The 15389-nt window shown below is 44.1% G+C and overlaps 1 protein-coding gene across 1 annotated transcript in view; it reads left to right on the forward strand.

Annotated features, from left to right (window-relative positions):
• The window catches only part of LOC126384223 (triple functional domain protein-like), an 82968-nt gene that overhangs the window by 13213 nt on the left and 54366 nt on the right, over nucleotides 1-15389 (forward strand). The gene's annotated exons all lie outside the window — the stretch shown is intronic.

A 15389-nucleotide genomic window follows, 5' to 3' on the forward strand; every position in this document is an offset into this window, starting at 1 on the left:
GACCGTCCTCTACTGACCAATCAGACTGCAGTGTTCACAGCTCCACCTTTTAGTACCACATCTGTGTGCTAGGTACCCCAACAGAGGGGGGACCAAACATGGGGACGCTAAGGAACGGTTCTGTTGGTACCATCCACAACTTTTCACTGTGGAGACAGAAAAACCGTACCAGACTGCTCGGTTATGTTTAACAGCCAGTTCCTAACTGTGTCTGTCTGCTGTTTGGTGCAGAGCAGGTAGTGTACAGTGGGTTTTTTAGGTGTGAGCAGGGAGAGTGAACCAAAACTGTGAAGTTGCAGGTTAGACAGGTAAACAATGATCTTAAAGGTGAGGAGAATGGAAGAGTCAGGTGATAATTCTCAGTGAAATTACGGTAACCTGTGGCCCCGTTCATAAACAGCTTATTTAAATATAAACGTATTGCACCATCAAATTCAAAACCACGCGTTGCTAACAAAGGTCATTCATCTTCGGAGGACTTTGCCTGGAAAAAAATTTGGTTAAACAATTTCTGCGGTAAACCTGATGCTAAACTGGCACAATACATCATGTTGCTCAAGGCCTATGTTGCTGATGTGAGGATCATATCACAGGCTTGTAAAGACTGGTCATCCGGGTCAGGTTTACTTTGGCATTACAACCATGTGTTCCTGTATGCAAAGTCTGGGCTTGTCTGCTTAGTTTGATTTTGTTTTTTTTTAATCTGCCTCCAAATGAATGTCATGAGGTGAGCCCAGAGGTTCACTGGGTTCAGAAGTGGGAACCAACCAAGACAGAGATTAAATGAGGAACCTTTAAATGCAGACTAGGAAGGAAGCAATGAAGGAAACGACCGGGAATATTCACAGCTATTGATGCAAATTGGAAAATAACTGATACAGCTGTCAGATTTTGGGGACTGCCATGGTAACAGACAAAGAGAGAAAACGCTCTGACCTCACAGATTGGGGTCCACGGCAGAAAATGGTCGGAAAACCCGGCCCGCGGATGTCTGGCTCGACCAAAACGCTGTAATTTTTCAATCAGAACACGTTGAGTGAAGCCATGAAGTAAAATGAATGGCAGCGCTGGAGTTGAGTGTCGCCCAGAGCACGTATGATGTCAACGTGAACTGTAAGGCGCACCACAGTAACACAACCCTAAACCAGAACAAAAAGCACCAGATTGCATTTCAGAGGGAATAACATTCACTTCCCTGATAGTCAGATGCTTGTAAACAAGTTTTGTCTCTCAGTGGATGTGCCGTACATGGCAATGTGAAGAGCAGCCTGTAACAGCCTACCAATGAGGTCGGACAAGTTTGGGGAGTGATTTGAAAAGGGTGATGAATACCACTGGCTCTGTATGTGCAGCATACTTGTGTTGTAAATGGATTCAGTGATATCGCCATAGATGTGTTAACATAAAGAAGATGGTTATACAATGTTTTGATGCATGAAGTCAGTATGTTATTAATAATCTGGAGAGCAGATTGCAGGTCCTCTCGGAGAGGGCACAGAGTGTGGGAAAGCAGAATGGTTAACAACTGTTTGAGCAACAAATCTGCTCACTTAAACATTATATATTGTATTCATGATGTGTTAGAGAGCAGAGCTGAGTGTCAGCTGTATGTGTCCCTGGTCCTGTTTGAGGGAGTGATGGTGTGATGCTCAGCTCTAACAACATTAGGCATGTTAGGGGTGAGAGTTCATTGGATTACACACACTGACCTAATCTAATCTGGTGTTTATTCCCTGGGATTACTGTGTGTGTGTGTGTCAGTGTGTCCATGTGTGTAGGCGTAGCAGTAGAATGAGGGAGGTAGGAGGTAGGAAGGTGGATTTTTTTCTCAGTCCTGTCACGATAATTCTGTTATGGATTTGTCGTACAATATATGGACATGACCTCCATCATTTTGCTGACCTTGATATTGCCCACGGTGTTTACATGCATGAGTGCAAAGAAAAATAAAACAACATTTCAAAGATGACACAGTGAAGTTTACCGGTAGCCTGCAGCTGCACTTTTGGAGTAGAAGAGACACAGTCCTGATAGTCGTTAGCTTGGCAACCCCTGCCGATGAGCCAAAAAGTTTTTCGTTTGTCCTTTTACCCTCCACTTCATCCTCAACCCCGTAAATCTACCAGCCAACCACCCAGCTCCCAGGCCATCCATCCCCTGGAGCAGACTGCAGCACACTGGCCAGATTATGGTGTCAGTCGGTATAAGTTTTGACAATGTGTTATGTGTATGACCCACCACAGGAGATTTAGTGGTTGTACACATGCAACGTCTTTAACCGCCTGAAAAACACAACTACTCTGGCCTTTTCTGTGCCAGCTTTCAAGACTGCGGCGGCAGGTTGGGTCAGAAGTTGCTAAGTTATTGTTTATAAAGCACTGCCCAGTTAGAGGCCGACGCTGTTGTGTTACATGTCTTACATGTCTCACCCATTGCACCTCTTTTGCTTCTGCAATGCCAGCATGCTGTCTAAAATCACACACTGGAGGGAAATGATGCTGCTGCTGTTGTTTAGTTCTGTGTAAAAATGCAAAGGGGGTGTAAAGAAGGGACTTTGTAGCGTCTCTGTAGCGCTATCAATGTGTGAAACGGACTCAGGCCTGATCACACAGAAAGAGTTATGCAGGTTGCAAACCACGTGCTGCATTTAAAAAAATTGGAACACCAATAGTGGCAAAAAAAATGCTGAGGTGGATCATGGGGAGTACCACCAGTTGGTCCAGGAGCTTCTCCTCCATCATGGACGTTTACAGGCATATTTTAGGATGACTCAGGGGCAGTTTGACAACCTGCTGTCTGTCATCGGGCCGTATAGCTCTGGGTATCCAGCAACCGCTACCACCAGTTTCTCCTCCATTGTTTACCAACTGTAAACTTGTTGTCATGACCACCACAGAAGGCCCGCCTCATCCTCTCATCCGACTGAACAATGGGGAAAAAGCAGAGATGACGTGGGGCATTTTTCCACTCTGTGAGTTGAAGTTCAGAGCGCTCCAGCAAAAACGCCAGGCGCCTAGAGCGCAGGATTGCAAGCCAGTTGCAACACAAAAACCACAAGCAAAAAGCTTAATTCTCATTAAAAACAATTACAAAAAGGCGCCTTCCTATGTGATCAGAGAAGGTCATAATGGATTTTTAGACTTAAGCATTGGTGTAATTCAAAGAGGAGATGCACTTCGTAAAGACAGCTTTCTGTAGTATAGGATCATGTTATATCTTGTTTTCATGTCCACCAAACAAGGCTGTCTGTCACCATGGTAGCAACAGTTACAGTGCCTGTCTGTCCAACCTATGCCAATCAGTGAGGTTTTACCGCTCACACAAACAGACACACAAGTCGCGGCCCAGATACAGACTAGATAAGACCAAAGGTCGGCTGATACGAGCTAACTGGGACAATCGTTGTTTTTATGGTCTTGATGTGAGCGTTTGAGATAAAGCGTGGATCATATGCTGCATTTGGACGCTTTAAAAGCAAACCTGTGCTGCGACTCCAACCCACCTCCAAAAATAAACCAAAACAAGGAGGTCTGCTGTGTAGTAACACAGCTGTCAATCACAAGACTTGTGAATCAGGGCACGCAGATGAAGACATTTAGGCTAGTGCTAATTTGTGCTTTTGGATAAGAGTTATTTAAAAGTATAATATGATAATGTCAAATATAGTTTTTTAGTCAATTAACCAGGGAACTGAAGTATTAGGGTGTTTGTCAGATGTGTAAATGAAAAGGGTTTGGCTTGTTTAAATCCCCTCACAGGAACAACTGAAACACACTTATAGTATACACACACACACACACACATTCGCGCAGATACACACACATATGCAAACTCTTGCCTCTCTGTGTGTTTATAAAAAGGAGCTTGTCCCACTTTTCCCTCTCATCTGCCGTGCTCTCGTTCGGTAATTTCTCCGGTGCGGTAGCTAATTGGTGTGAGCTCGGGGAAAATTTGCCGCCCCGCCACTGCCGTCTCAAAACAAGCTGGAACGAGAGAGGGGAAAGAGCCGAGGGGGCAAAGAGGAAAATGGAGAGAAGATGGAGAAGAGAGGAGGTAGGTCGCAGGGGAGGGAGGCGGTGTGCACAGGTTGCAAGTGGCCGTGAAATCACGTGCGCAGATAACCATTTTCTTTACGCATTCTTGTGAGTGGAGCATAAACAATAAGGCTCGGAGCGAGTGAATGATTTTATTGTCCTGTTAGAGGAAGACAAGGAAGTGTATTCAGTGCAGGTGGAAGAGAAAGGACAGAAAGCAAAACCTTGGACAGATAATGAAAAGAGGACTGTAGATGTGTGCCAGGCTGTTAACAGAGTTTCTACTGGTTAATAAATCAGTAAAAGAATTGAATCACTTGATGAGGATGAGTGTGAAAGACTTGCCAGAATGATCTGTGCTCCTATTTTGAGGGTAGAAAGCGACAGAGCGAGAGAGAGTGAACCAAACTAGGACAAGTCCTGAAAGACCATTGTACTCCTTTTTTTCTTCAGGTCTCCAGCGCATTCAAAACTGCTATCTCACTGTTGCCCTCCCCATCTCACTCACTTTCTCTCTCTGTCTCCTCCTCTGACTCCTCTGACTACTTTTCACCTCGTTCCTCTCCAGCAAAGGGCCGGTAACTGAGAGAAAACGATCCACTGTAAACATCACAGTCAGTGGCCTTTTGTGTCGTGAAGCAAAGGCTGTGGACCCAGAGAGGGCCCCAGAGGTCCCCACACAGAATGAGGAACACTTTAAAGCAGTGGCCTTTAGTCCTGATCTTTAAGGCACAGCCATGCTTTTTTATCTTAATGGGGACTCCTTTGCACCTGGGATTCAAGGTGAGGGCAGATAACAACATGGCTGGATAGGGAAGTGTCGGTCTGAAGCATCAGGACTGAAGAATACTGGTTTAATGAAATAAACAATTCCACATTTTGTATCTTTATCTCCTCAGATCTATGGCTTCTTTTCCACTGGAAAAAAACCAAGTATTGATATTTAGGACAAATGACTCTACAGTAGGGGTGGGAATCTTCAGGCACCTCAAGATTCGATTTGATTATGATTCAGAGAGTAAGGATTTGATGATACAACTTTTATTGATGCATCAAAATGTTTGATTTCAACAGATGATTTGCCGCAGCCGCCATGTTGTTATTTACATTATGCCAGCAGAGGGGCTCTGTTAGCACCGGTGAAAGCCAAGACACTGGGCAGGCCAGGCCGGGGTTTTTAAGGTCAAACAGACTGAGCAGAGACAGAGGTGTTTTCATTTAGTCAATGCTGCAGCGTGTGTTGGTCAGCTGGTTTACACGCTAGTCACTGCTCCTCTCCTTAATGTTCGTCTGGGTGATGGCGTAAGTTAATATTCATACTTCATGTTCGCCTTATTTAGATGTTAAATTAAAACAAGCTTTCAGCCGCTGTCTTCTGTGAAGATGAACTAGTTAACTTTAGCTCGTCCGTGCTGTAGACTGTCTGGGTGCTGCACTGACTTCACAGTTGAGTTCCGCCTTTTTTGTTCGTCAACATTGTGTTATGAACAAACATTCACATAAATGATTATTGACATTTTGTAAAGTGATGCTGAATCATCCATGTCTGCATTGCGATGCATATAAGAATATATTTTTTCCCCACCCCCCTCTAACCTGGAAATCCAGATGCCCCGCCCCTAGCAAATTGTAATTTGCAGTGCACGGAGATCTGGCCCCGACGAGCAGAGCCCGCTAAATTGTCTATCTGACAGAGGCGGGCTCTGGGCGGGCGTAACATGATGAGGACAGCACCGTACTGTAGGAGTCTAAAAGTAAACAGCCAAGATGGCAGCTGCTGAAGGACTGCGTCCATTCAGTTTAGCTTTGGAAGAAACGCTAAGCCAACTACACTTATCTTTTTCCTTAAGAGAGGAACAGAAGACTGCCCTAGAAGCCTTCGTTTCCAGGAAGGATGTTTTTGCTGTTTTGCCGACGGGATACGGCAAAAGCATAATATATCAGTTAGCCCCACTGTTCAGCAAACCAATGGGGCTTAGTGCAATGAATACGTCACCTCGTTTTTTGCTTTGATTGGCCATCGTGCTATCCAATTGCGTGCGGCAGCATTTGAAATGCCTCAGTTAGCAGCCCCTTGGGTAGGAAGGGTGTATCGGTGAGGGTCAGACTCAAAATCTTTCTAGATTTGAGTCTGGATTTCCAGGCTACCCCTACACTACAGTAGTCAGGATTACCTATCCGCTCCGATCGGCAGTGATGGAAATACGACACCAGAGTGTATGGTGTGCTATCACAAAATACCATTTGTCTTTGTCAAAACAGCTCTCTAATGTCTTTCAAAATTATTCTAAATATGCACCGAGTTTGAAAGAGAGACTAAATAAGTAACAGATAAAAAGGAAGTAACCACTGTAACCTTTTCACTTGGCTCCATGCTGCTTTCTGCTGTTTGATAACCTGTTTTTTTGGGGTGTTTGGGACACCAAGAGTGACACAACAGAAAAAAAAATCCAGACAAGCCTAGGTGTACACAGCATTGGTGTGTTGCCAATGGGAAAGGAGTCAGTCCCCTTTTTTTAGTGGGGTTTTCCCTGTTTAAAAAAATCTGCATATTCGCGTTTATTTTGGTGGGAAAAGGATGGGTCATAGATTTAGTTTTGATGAAATATTTATAATGTATCTATCATAGATATAGTGTTGTTGTGATTTACCAGGATGTGTGATGTGTATTTCCTGGTGAAAGCCCCTGGGTGTACAAGTAGTGATTTATTTATATTTCAGCTTTGTTTGGAATGAAGAAGAACTGGCTAGCTAGTTCACAATAATTAATCCCTTAAAGGGTACAGATACATGCACCGTGACTATCGGACCAAACAAGAATCTGGTTTTAAAGGAATTAATAATGACTGAGTGAATTTAACTAGCAGAAACCAGCACTTTATAACAGCTGACAGATCAACTTTGTTCAATACAGATTGGTCACACTTAGCAGATCGCAGAGCAACTGATCTGGATCCAGCATATTGGATTGGTGCATCGCTACCAAGTATTTGAAGAATACCACTTGCAACATGGCTGCTTGTCTAAACAAATCTTTGTTAAAAATGTGGTTAAAGGGGAACTCCAGCTAAAACATCTTGGATTATCCCCAGGTGGCTGCTGCAGTATAGGTCATAAACTCCGCCCCCTCCATGTTAGTTAGGAAATGGGCCAAATTAAGGATCAAATTACACATCAAATAAATTTTACAAAATGGTTTCTGCCATTTTTGTTTTTTGTTCAAGTGGTCATTTTTCTTTTCATTTTTTTTTGTTTTAATTAGCTTTTTGATGCTTAAAAAAAGCCGGTTGACATCATGATTGACAGCTGTATGCGCGAATCAGTCTGCTCACAATCAAAGGTGCTGCTTGCAGTTGGTGGGAACTTGAGACATCACCAGTGCAAGATGGCAGCCGCCACATCCGGGATATCTTGGAGGCATTTTGTATGCGATGTACATTCGCATGGATAGCTGTCTGTCACGTTCTTGTGAGCACAATATCTCAAGATCACCTTGAGGGAATTTCTTTTGATTTGGCACAAACGTCCACTTGGACTCAAAGATGGTCATAGGTCACTGTGACCTTACAAAAATGTTTTTGTCCATAACTTAAGATTTTTTTTTTGTGGTAATTATGACAACATTTCACACAAATGTCTAATAGGATAAAAAAAAGTGATGAAGTGATGATATCTTACATCCAAAATGTCCAAGGTCAATTTCACTGTGACGTCGTAATGTTGTGTAAAAACACTTTTCTGGCCAATACTCACTGTGATATCTCAGGAACAGAAGGGGAGACGTTTGGTCAGGCACTGAATTGGTGACACTAATCTTGGGTGTCCACCTTGACAATGTGCTAATGGTGTAGATCTTCTGTGCTGCCGGGGGGAGGAATTGTGTGAAGCGTCCATGTTTTCACAGACACTGATGTAAACTGTAAATGCAACTTGACAGGTTCACAGAGACAGACAACTGTGAGGCAGTGATTCTAGTTTGTAGATGGTTTTTTTTCTGAGCCAGTGGGATAGCGATGCCCATCTTGAAACTGTGCTAAGTGTATAGATCTTCTGTGCTGCCCTGGGGAAGGTGGGTGTGAAGCGTCCATGTTTTAGAATATGTAGCTACTTTGCAGCAACATTTGAAGCATTAGCTGTGTCTCGGTTCAGGGACTGATTGCATCAATCAGTGTGACTAAGGCTGTCCCATTTCGAAGGAATTGCAGCCTTCTTTCCCAGAATTTGGAGGATGCAACTAATCTCGGTGATGCCCAGGAGGTGAACTGGCACTTCTACCAGTCCACACTCCATATCTGGTCCGGAAGGGGACTTGAACCGGCAACCCTCCCGATCCCAAACCAGGTCCTTATGGACTGAGCTAACTAACTTACTAGCTCACGCCTTCTTTCGTCAAGTACAGCTGGTTGCTTGGTAACAGGAACACCATGGGGCAAGATCAACTGATGATGCAACCAGGAAATCCTCCACAAATCAGACCGTCCCATTTCGGAGACTGTTCGGTTTGGCTGATGCGGTCTTCAAAGGCTGTGTCGTTTAAAGGTTGCAGCCCCTGAATTGAGACACAGCTATTGTCCATTGTCATGGCAACATACAAGTCTGGACAGACATGGATGTAAAATGTAACTATACTTGACTCGTGGCTGAGACATACAACCATGAGGCGGTAATTCTAGTTGTACAGTGAGAGGAGGTGGAGACACATCGTCCATCTTTATACACAGTCATTGGTCTCTACCTGTTTCTTCTGACTCTTCAATAACACATACTTGGCAGGACACCGCTGACCACCGTGACCGAACTAAAGAAAGGAGCACCAGCTGCAGACATCAGCAGAAAGTGACGTCACAGTACCGACTACCTTGTTTGACTAAGAGGTTATCTCTTGGAAGTGCAGCGCATAAATACCACAGCAATGAGCTTTTGATTCCAAAACCAGAGACCAAGATAACAAACACACAAACGTTTTCATTATCACCTGAAGCTGAGTAATGCCTACCTTCCACTTTTGATCATGAGTTTCACAAGTTGACATCATGCATCCAGTTTTACTCTCTTTGTTGGTATCTGACCACCTACAGCTCTGTGCCAAGCAACAGAATCACTCTCAGATGGGCGATCCCTTAGGTAATATGTTGTTAAATGTGTTGTCCATGGCCCTTGAAATTTAAATGTTTGCTAACCCCCGACAGCAGCATCTACAGCTACACTCTCCAAGACAGCTTTGACAGCAGGGTATTGCTCTTTGTTTTTGTGCCTCATGCTTTCATTTGTCGTTGTGAGCCAGACAATAGGTATGTTTAAATGAAAGGGGGTCTTTCCTATGTGTGCATGAGTCAAACGATGAGTGTGCCTGCCGAGAAGGGAAAGGCAGGGGCCCACAGAAAGGGTGGTCTTGTGCTTATGTGGGCTCAGAGACAGAAGCAGTGTGTGTCGGGACAAGAGCGAGCTGTCTGCGGAGGGGAGCGCAGTTTAGGATATACAGTATAGCCAGTGTTCAGCAGAGCCGGGGTCTAGGTGAGTTCACTGTATCTGAGTGTTTGCATGTTTTCGGAGAGATGGGAGTTTGGATGTTTTATGGGATCGGGACCGTTGAATTTTCTGCTTTGTCATGTCCTCAACGGCCGTTATTTGTGCGTGTGTGATCTGTTTAACTTTATCCAAACAGCTCGGCTGACTTTTTAGCAGTGGGCTTATCCTACTATGGTCTGCAACAAAGTTGGCTCTGTGTGTCCGCATGTCTGTGTGTGTCGTTGGATTAACCCTCAGAGGAAAAGCTCATAGCTGCGTGTGTATCTGTGTTTTTTTATGCACATATACAATGTGTTTTATCTCCTCTTTGTCCGTGCGTGTTTGACTTCTGGCTCAGCTACAACTTGTATTGTTTAGATTGTGATAAGATGTGGGCAACCACTACTGTAGTCTGGTATTACATTGTTGCACACTGCGGCTTAAGTGGACGTCTTTGGCATTGCAAATATGTGAAGTATGTGGGTGTTTGGTCTTCCTCTTGCCTTCCATTTTTCCCTTCTTTTCTCCTTCATCCCATTCATCCTGTGTTAAGTTGTCCCAGGTACACAGCTTCAGAGACAACACCCCTGAGATCTTTGTGCTTCTCTTGCTGTGCCATGTTTACCTGTGTGAGCTTTTTCTCATGAACACGAGCCCCTCTGGTATTAGCACATGCTCCCAGCATGTTTGCTCATGTGTAGTTTTACGTGCTGCTGTATGTTCATTCATGGAAATTGCCACCAGCAAAATAAAGTTAAATCAGTTAACTATAGCAGTCACAAGAGAAGGAAACAGTGGTCACATAGAGGACTGTTGTATCATAAAGAGCCAAGAAAAGGAAACTGCACAGTGATTTACTGTGATACAGTGATATTTGTCCTCACAGGGAAACACTTTTCTCTGGCCTCAGGAGGGCAGAGGTCATGGTCTCTTATTTAAGAAGCTTCAAGGAGTTACGTTTCTTGCTTAAGGGCCCTTTGGCAAGGCAGATACTTAATGCTAATGAGTTTTGAACCTGGACCTTCCAGGTAATGAACAGTCCCCTTTTTTAATGTATACGAGCCATACTGTTGCTTCCATATCAAAGCAAAAGTAATGAAGGGTTTCCCTCTTGTCTGACTCTTTCACATCAGCACAGCAGGGTGTTTGCATACTTTATAACGTGAACACGGTATTTGTGCTGTTTACCTAGTGACCGCTGCGATGAAAGATGAAGTAGTTGCCAGCTTTAATATTTCCAGAGTTGTAAAATCCTGTCTTTGAGTATTATAAACGGTTGTACAGTGTCTCTGCATTTCCTAAACTTTTAAATGCTTTGATCTGTTACTCCAAATGGGTCGTATTTTTAATTGTCACACTAGTACCCGAAACAATACGACTTCACCTACACAACGACTGGTTTCAGTCTGAACTTCCACAAAGACCAAGTTCAAGTCACTTAAACCCAAATTAAACGGATATATTTTAACCCACATTGGTCTGAATCAGGGACTCATGTTGTTCCAAAGTTGTATAATTGCCCAGAGTTGGTTCGTGTTCTCACGGCAGCATTTACAAGCGGACCAGATCAAATGCCTTGTGTGAGAAAGCTGCTCTTGATTGGTCAGAATTTCCATGTGGGAAAAATCCAGGAAGTAAAGCAAACGTTGAAGAAGAGTACACTTGCAAGATAAATGTGACACTTTCTAATGTCACAATGGAGGGACAACTACGCAGGTTGATTTTAGCGCTGCTCATCGTGGACTATATTGCTGTCATTGTTCATTTTAGTCAAACCATACAGTTTGAAAACGAGGCGCGGCTCCAACTAGAAAACAATGTTTTGATGCATTGGATGTGCTGAATGTGCATATTAAGGCAGTACAGGAGGAGGTGCACATTAATAATCCTCCAGGACTGTAACATGCTCATGTTTAACCCAAACAATGTGTCATGTGACTGCAGTTGCTTCACATCCAGGTCGGAACACCTTCTCACCACAAACCAACCGCACCAGAGTTCCTTTGGAACTGGACTGAGACCACCTCTTCAAGAAGGTCTCAGTCCGGTTGTTTTGGTGCGCACCTGAGTGTGATTGCTGTGTTCACACCTGCCCAAACGAACCGCACTGAGGGGGCAAACGAACTTGAGTTCGATTGAACTGAACCAAGCAGGGCAGGTGTGACAGCACCCTTACACAACTTGGTATAAGTAAGTGGCAACCTCCAGGGCTGAAAAATGAAGCCATCGCTGAATTGTCAAACACTGCAGTTCCTCTAATGGACACTTGAGGCTGACTCCAAGAGCGAGTCAATCCCCATAGACCCCCACGTAAATGCCCATCTTTACAGCAGAAATAAAACTCCCTGACAACTGTGCAGGGGGTGACATTTTATATAACTCACCTGTTCACATTTTATTAAGGCTTACAGTTATGCATAATTAAATATGGGCGAGGTGTAGTCACATCCCTCTTCTATCCATAGATGTACAATAATAACTAGATACCGGAAGCCAAGATGGCACCTGTTCACTTCATTGGAATCTACCATTCACACTCACATTCACACCTACGGACAATTTAGAGTCACCAATTAACCTGCATGTCTTTGGACTGTGGGAGGAAGCTGGAGCACCTGGAGGAAACCCACGCTGACACAGGGAGAACATGCAAACTCCGCACAGAAGGGCTCCCCTACCCTGGGTTCAAACCAGGAACCCTCTTGCTGTGAGTTGACAATGCTAACAACTGCACCACTGTGCCACCGTGACCATATCTGGACCACCCTCTGTTCTAAATACTGTCACTTGTGGCTCCAAATATCCAAGATGGCGATGGCCAAAATGCCTAACTCGAGGCTTCAGAACAGGAGTCCACAAACCAATGAGTAACGTCACAGTCGCTGTGTCCATTATTTTTATACCGTCTATGGTTCGAAGGTGGATCAATGTCGTGTGCTTGTAAGTGCAAGCAGTGAGAGTCACCTAAAAACTAAAGATGGATTTCAATGTTGCTTTGATTAAAACTTACTCTTGTAGGTGTGACTCAAGTCATTCCTTGATTGCATCTCGCATCCATTACTGCCAAAATGGCAGGACTGCAACAACAGTCCAGAAATTCACAACACAGATGTTTGATTCAAGGCTTAAATACTGCATGTACTGTAGTATAGGTGTGAGAACAGGTGAGAGCACAGATCTTATTTTCAGTCCAGCCACCAGCTTGTCTCTGCCTTAATGCAGCCATCTGTAAGGTTAAACAGGAAGGAGTAAGCCTGAGTCAGAACAGTGGGAGCATGTGTCACTGAGTCAGCCAGCGGAGCGTCCAGCCTGTTTACATGTTGACAGCACATGACACTGACCATATCTTCCCCTCAGTCACAGCAGCAGCCTCTCTCCCACACAGGCCATAGGCTGGATCAATGGGCCGATTGTTGGATCGGCTGAGAAACTAGTTGGCCTTGGTCATGAGGTATATGGTGATGAGAAGATGACTTCTGCATGCAATGGTCCGGTGTGAGCAGGACGTGCTGTTTAAGAACACAGGAAACCATCAGATTGGTGGTACTTTGGTATAATAATTACAAACGAGGGGTTCTGTGGTCGAGACGTGCGGTAGCTTCTTTTTCTCACACCAGTGGCACTGAGGATGCTCATATTTCTGAAAATGAAGACTGTGTTTCTCATAGAACTCAGTGTTTCCTGTGACTAAGATGATGTTGAAACTTTACTGAACAAGCTAATGTCACAGAGTTTTCCATCCGTCTTATATAACGCAGAAGCTAAGAGGGTGCTGTTTGAGCTGGACAAACAGCACCCTCTTCCCTTTTTGCTGTAAAGCAGTGCAGCAGATCTCTGGCAGTCTGTACACACCAGCACTGATGGCACTGTCAACCTGACAGTCTGGGTTTTTTTGTGGTTTGAGATAAGATGCTTCAACAACTATTGGATGGATTGCCAAGGAATTTGGTGCAGACATTTATGTCCCCTTCAGGATGAACTATAATGACTTTGATGATCCTCTGTCCAACACTTTGGGTTATACTTACAAGCATTAGCATGTTAGCTCACTAAACTAAACAGAGAACATTCCACACTCAAATGCCTGTGTAACAATAACATGTTGGCATGCTGATGTTAGTATTTAGCTCACAGTACAGCCACTCAGATCTGCTATCATGGCCATAGAGTCTAAAGCCAGGCTCAGCCTACAGAACTTTTGGGCGGACTTATCCCTGACTGACCCCTCCAGACAATCAGAGGAGAAATCTGGTCTGGCACCTCTGTCAGTACTGATGTTTGGCTCAGATTATGAAATGTAAGGGGTTTGAACATCCAGTCTTAAATGTCCTGGACTCCTCACAAGCCCCTTTTACACTGCCAGATTTTCCACGAATGTTGTGCCGTTTTGCCGGCAAGCTGCGAGCGTTTAGACACACAGAGCCGGATTGGCGAGTTGATCCGAGGTGCCCAATTTTCCGTCTCGTAGGGTAGACATATTGGTGGAACCCTTTTGGTTTAAAAAGGCAGAGGTGGCCTTCTGCAACAGGCGGGGGTGTTGAAGACTTGTGGGAGGAGCTGTTGATGACGCCGCACATGCGAGCCACTGGCGGTGGATAAACAGGAAACAGCTGATAGCAGGAATTAGCGAGCAGCTAGTAGCAAGAGGGAAACGCAAACCTGACAGACACTGTAAAGATGAGCAACTGGGGAGACAAGGAATTGCGCGCCCTCCTTGCCCTCGCAAACGAAGAGGCCATTAACCGTCAGATGATGGGGACGGTGAAGAACGGGCCAATTTACGGGAGAATCGCCGCCTGACTAGCTGCGGCTTCCCTCCAAAGTCACTGTTTACGTCACACACTGAGCTACACGTTTTGTTACTTGCTCACGCCCCCCATTGCCCCGAAAAAGGCACATTCTGTATAAACAAAAGTAGGTAGGCGGCATTTTGCTGCACTCCCCGATTTTGTTTTTATACTGCCAATGCTGAAAAAAGACTGATTGGGCTTTCCTGCAAATTTGCACCGCTCCTGTCTAAAAAGGGTTATAGACTCATTGGGGCTGCCTCCAATGTTTTCATCCATGTTTGATATTTTGGATTTGAAGTCCATCCTCAGTAGGCTGCATACATTCAGCACACATAAAACACAGGGCATGTGTTCGTGGATGAGGTACCTGAAGGCCACACTTGAGTAAAAGTACAGATATCTTACCAGAAAATGACTTTGGTAGAAGTTACCTAAGTTACCTGTTCGAATAAAAGTAAAAATCGTCACATATCGGATATTTACTGCACTTAAGTATCCAAAGGAATTTTATGATATTAAATGTACTTAAGTATTGAAAGTAAAGGTGCAAGTAAATGTTAATAAAAAGAAAGCACTCTGAGTTTTTAGAATTATTAAGTTTATTTCCTCTTAACACGAACATTACCTTTAAAAATGGAGCCTTCATTAGACAAACAAGGTCTTCTTGACAACTTTAAGAATTTAAAGAACAAAATCCAGTTTTACCTTCCCTCCCATTCTTTCATTCATCAGTCCATCAAGTCAGTATTAAGTAACAAAGATGCTTCGGTGAAATCTATTGGAGTTAAAGTATACACTTGTTTGGGAAATGTCGTGGAGTAAAGGTGGAAGTTGACAGAAATATGAAAAGTAATGTACAGGTACTCTCAGAAAATACTCAAGTACTGTACTTACTCCACCGTGGGCACATAATACAACACTAGGAACAAAGACAACAAAGAACTTTAGCCTCTAAAAGTGTATTACAGTGCACTAATAAGGAATAACCGTAACATTAGCCAACATTAGCTTAATCTCTTGTGCTGTCGTCTTTGTCTTGCCAACAGGAGGTTGTCCT

This window comes from Epinephelus moara, chromosome 22 (genome assembly GCF_006386435.1).
Source record: "Epinephelus moara isolate mb chromosome 22, YSFRI_EMoa_1.0, whole genome shotgun sequence".
Lineage (NCBI taxonomy): Eukaryota > Metazoa > Chordata > Actinopteri > Perciformes > Serranidae > Epinephelus > Epinephelus moara.